Source organism: Atta colombica, unplaced genomic scaffold (assembly GCF_001594045.1).
Source record: "Atta colombica isolate Treedump-2 unplaced genomic scaffold, Acol1.0 scaffold25, whole genome shotgun sequence".
In the NCBI taxonomy this organism is placed as follows: domain Eukaryota; kingdom Metazoa; phylum Arthropoda; class Insecta; order Hymenoptera; family Formicidae; genus Atta; species Atta colombica.
This window is the reverse complement of record NW_017259348.1, coordinates 219561-225326: the sequence shown is the minus strand read 5'-3', so window position 1 is coordinate 225326 and position 5766 is coordinate 219561.

Genomic DNA, 5766 nt, shown 5'->3' with positions numbered 1-5766 from the left:
ATGCAAAATATATATAGATATATATATATATGTATTATATTATATATATTTGTATATTATATATATTTGTTGAATGAAATTATAAAATTGATTATGTTACTATTGATGTTTACTAAATTTTTCTAATGTATTTTTGATGGCAAATTACGTTTTTGTTTGTCAAACGTTTGACAAACGTTTTATTACTGGATTATGAAAATTTGTCCTAAAAAAATAAACTCTTGATCTAAAAATTGCAAAGAATCTTTTTGTTTTACAACTGACATCGTTCTGCATATTAATTTTTCATATTGAATAATTAATTTTGTGTTTAATTTACACTAATGGCGAATTCGATTGGAAGAATTAATGCGCACTAGTGCATATTAAAGCCGCATTTATTTAATATGAATATAAATGCAAATATTTCGAATGATAAAATACATATTTTACCTAATAGTACAATAAAATGTATTGAATATTTCAGGATTTAATCGATTTCTATTTACGTATAAACATATCTTTAAGTTATTGTGTACGACGGTTTTAATATGCACTAGTGTGCATTAATTCTTCCAAGCGAATTCGCCATTAGTGTAAATTAAACACGAAATTAATTATTCAATATGAAAAATTAATATGCAGAACGATGTCAGTTGTAAAAACAAAAAGATTCTTTGCAATTTTTAATGTGCATCAATGCGCACTGAGTGCGTCCAATCGAATTCGCTATAAGTTTTAAAAGTTTACTTATTATTTAAGTTTATTTATTAAAAGTTTCTTTATTATTTATTATTTAAAAGTTTCAGAGTGCCGATTGTATAGCAATAGTTCTAGATTTAATAACGTAATTAAAAATCTCAAGAATAATTTGATATTTAATAATATAATTAAAAGTGTTTTTAAAACTTGCAGCAATAAAGGAGCGTAAATAATCGAGTTGTTCTACTTATGTGACATCAAGTAGTTACAGGCAATTTAAAATCAGCCGTAGTTCGCAGTGTCGCGCACAGATGACTCTCGCAGTGACTTTGTCACGAGTGTTTCGGGATAATTCGGATCGAGTTCCCGCGCATTCTCGATTCCCGCGTTTCTGTGATTGTTGCCGATGTTGCCATTTCTATTCAAGTGGCTCTAGTTTTATACTGATCTTGCTCGATTAATCAAGATGAATATTCAATCATAAGAACTCGACAATGAGGTAAACATTACTTTTTCGCCACAAAATCGCTTCGTTTTATCAAACTTTCTATTTCGAAGTGTCGAAAACTTCTCAAGCAAAATGCAAATTATGACATTAAAAGGGTTCCAAAATGAGTTAATTTTCGATTATCAGTTATAATTCATTTTGGGTATGATCAACGCAACGTTACAAATGTTTTAAAGCGTTTTTTGATTACGGTTAATTTATTATAAAATTCTTTCGTCCATCAAATGCTTTAAAGCATTTGTAGTGAAACTTTAATGTCATTGTGATTCGTTTTGCTTAGATCTTTAAATTTTGAAGAATTGACGATAGCTTGTTCTAATGAACAGCATTTCGTAATCTTATAGATTATAGAAATTTTAAGATTATTACCCAGTCAGAAATGATAATGAAATCGACATCGAATCGATGTCGATTTGATGTTGATTCCTCATCATATCATTTTTCTGATTGGATAAAAAATCATTTAAAATGACATTTTAATAACATTTATTTAATTTTGATTCGCGCAAATACAAATGTTTAGAAAACAGTTATATAATATAAGACGCGATCATACCATGATTTCAGAATTTTTCTATCTATATATATTTATTGTAAAATTAATAAAAATCTATAATATTGATCATATTTAGAAAGCTACTTATAATTGTTTAGAATTATATATCCAACCTCAAACAGTATTCTGATGAAAACAAAAATCGGAGCTTAAATCGGAGAGTAATGGGAGAGTAACAAAAGCGAAATTTCTAGAAGACGAAAATTGAAATATCAAAATGTAGGTGCATATCAGAGACATCTGTTTGCTCTTTTACCTCGAAAATCGTTCGGCAACTCGTATCTACTACATGCCCTCTCATTTGCGTTTCAAAGACCGAATTCGAAGCTAATGCAGATTTTCACACCTAAATTAAATTCCTGTATATTTATGATGTATCCAACTGATTCGTTAACATATACATTCATCTTTTTTAATACTTCTGTTTTATAAATAATGTATTTGAACTGTTATACTGTCTGAATTTATTGTACAAACGCTGAAATAAATATTATCAAATAGAAATTGGATGGAGTACATTATGTATAATTTAATGAGGAAAATAAGGAAGTAGTTTTTAATTCTTTTCCTCTTTATGAATTTAAGATTACGTATTGAAAACAAACAATTTGTTAGTTAATTTTTAGATCAAAGCTTATGTTATACATATTAGGTATGGGACAAAGTTCGTGGCGTTTTTTTAATGCCGTCTAATAATAATGCCGGGAAAAACGCCACGAACTTTTTCCCACACCTAATATATGAAATAAAATATATGAAATATATGAAATCAAACTGTATTAATATATTAAAGATTCTAACAAATATAAATCAAGTGATATAAAAATACTACATTGCAAATAAATTTCAAATTGTTAGTGTATGTAAATGTAGTATTTTCTTTTAAGAAAACACACCTTGCGTATGAGTCTGCTACATTCATATGTAACGATCTATTTTTAGTATATAAGATTATTGTCAGTTTTTAGTAAAGTGAAAGATATTTTCAATTAATAGAATATTTTTTGTTTATTTCATAAAAATAATTTCATTTTATAATCTAACATTAAAGTATAGTTTACAGCTCTGTATCGTTCGGAATTAATTCTTGGCACTCGAATTGCTCGAAGATCACGTGATCAACTCGCCATCTGCTAACTCGCATCTCAGATTTACATTGCCGAACGCATCTTATAAAAGAAACGTAAATGCTTTTTTTACATTTCATTATTTCAATTTTCTTCTAGAAGTTTTGTTCACGCTTCTATTACTCTTGTATTACATCCGAGTTACGCTCCGATTTTTATTTTCATCAGAGTAACGATGTCATATTGGAATAATATGACATCGTTACTCTGATGAAAATAATAAATACTCATAGTGGAATTATATAAGATGAATTATATAAGATGATGATTGTGCATAATGACAGTTCGAGAGTTCGATCAATCAAAATTGTACTAATTTGCAGTGTACTTATTTACAGAATTATGTGAATTTTTGCAAATGAACTCAAAAATTGATTAGTTAACATAGATCTCCCCATTACTTTCAATCCACTGCACATCTATGAGAATGGTTCATCTTACTTCTTACACTATGGTATTCCTTTTGAAAATATTTTTAAATTTATTTTCTGAAAGCGCACTGATTGTAATATTGTGTGTGCTGGAGGAACTCATTTGATAGAAGTTTAGGTAACAATTTTTATGTAAATAATTATATAATTTATGTGAATATCTACATAATACTGAATATTTTCGGAAATTCTGGGATGCAATGACGTTCCAATATTTCTGCAATATTTGGAATGTTAATTCTGTGTTTTATATCTAGCTAAATATTCTTGAAATATTCATAAAAGGTTCCTAAAATTAAAAAAAAACTTTCAAGAGTATTTCGGAATATTCTGAAATATTTATGGAATGTAAAAGCAATATTTAAATATCGGTTAAAGTTAAAAATTCCATTTATATGTATATCGTTACATATTCCGAGAATATTCCATTATATTCTGCAAAATTTTAATTTTTTCAGAAATTCCAGATTCGGTCGTCTCTGAATCACTTTTTAAATAAAATTGTACAATGAAAAAAAAAAACGTACATGTGCTTTTATCTGGAGTTTAATTTTAAACTGCAGTTTTGAAGTTCACTGGCGAAATCATGATGGAAAAAATCTAGCTAGGTATAGTGTGCTTTGCGCATATATTTTTTAACAATTAATATCAGAACATACGACACCTTATCTATTATGTTGCCTCGGTTATTTAAATTAGGCGCATGTACTAATAAATCATTAAATTAGTGCTATATTTAAATTTTTACAGTGACGCGAATTTCTAAAATCAACGATCTCATCGATATAACATTTCTGCGGATAACCTTCAACATGTCACTTAAAAATTACCGTAGTTTAAATGTTTAAATCGCCGTTTGGTGTCTGCGCAAAACCGTACGAATTCATATCGAAAACGAGCACTTATCTGGGTTTCTTCCATCATGAGCGAAGTGCTACAATTGTTATATTTTCTTTCAAGTGATTTTTACGAGCAAATGCTCTCCGCCACGGCCCTTTGTCGGCTAAGATGTGTATTGCTCGTTCAAGAGTGATTTTCGTGATATATATAAGAAGTATTCAACATAATATTTTTTTTTAGTATTCTAATATTTTATCGATATTATTTGTGATGATTCTTTCATTGTTTCGACGAATATTCCACACTTTGGGAACAAATCAAACTTTCTATAAGTATTTAGCGTTAGCTGCGTGATATCTATGCTATTCCTATAAGCGCAAAATATTCCTAGAATATTATATGGTTATTAAAAAATTAAAATAAGTTATTATAATATTTCGAAAATATAACATATATAACTATATAACATTTTTTAATATTATGAGAGTATTCTATAGAGATTATATGTCCACTTATATAATATCCTTGGTATTATATCTTAATATCCTTGAAATATTATTAAAATATTTATAAATATTAATTATTCTTAATTTAGTGCAATTTGAATTCATATTCCAATAACGAAAAGTTCTTATCAATTTTTACTGCATTTTTTGTTGCAATTTGTGCTAAAAAAACATTCTCGCATGATTTTAAGTATATATCCAGTTTTACAATTGCGCGCCAAAGTTTTCAGTCTTTAAACGTAACTTATACTAAAACTGTTACAACTGTTATACTTAAAACTGTTACTTTAAAGTTGTAACAGTTTTACAAATTTTGTTACTTATTAATGTTTATACAATATTAATGTTTATACAATATTATAGTACCATTAAATAATGGTACTTTTAATAATAATGCAATATTATCAAAAATAGACATATAATCTTCCGTTAATATTTCGAGAATATTATTTAATATTATATTGTATAATTTTAGTACAATATTCTTAAAATGTTACATTTAAGAAATATATCTAAAATATTACTCAATATCAAATAATATTATACGCTCATAGAGATATTACACTCTAAGAGAAAAATTCATTGTATGCATATATTTGTTTATCTAAAATAATCCAATTATTCGAGAAATATGCTCCTAAACACACAGTAACCCAAGTAGCACACAGCACTTACAAAGTGTAAAAAAGTGCTAAAAAAGCGCATAATTGCTTTTTTAGCACTTTGCACTGCTGTATTATTTGGTAGTAAAACATTACATCAATATTACAATTTTCCATTCAATATAAATGTAACATGTTGTACATAACAACATTACATTGTTTTGAGTAAGAAATTATATAACATTTTTGTAATGTCGCCGTTAAATACAAATTATAACTTAACTAACGTTAACTAACATTACATATATTATAATTTTCTATTCAACAATGTAAATATTACATAATACATGTACATACACAGTAAAAAATATTTTATATTTGTGTTCGAAATGATCCACTCAAATCATTATTAAAATTATGTTGAATTTTTAACATATCCGAGTTTTAATTTAACATAATATGATTGTTATTTGAATTTTGTGTTATATTAAAATTTAACATTTCTCAGTATTAAA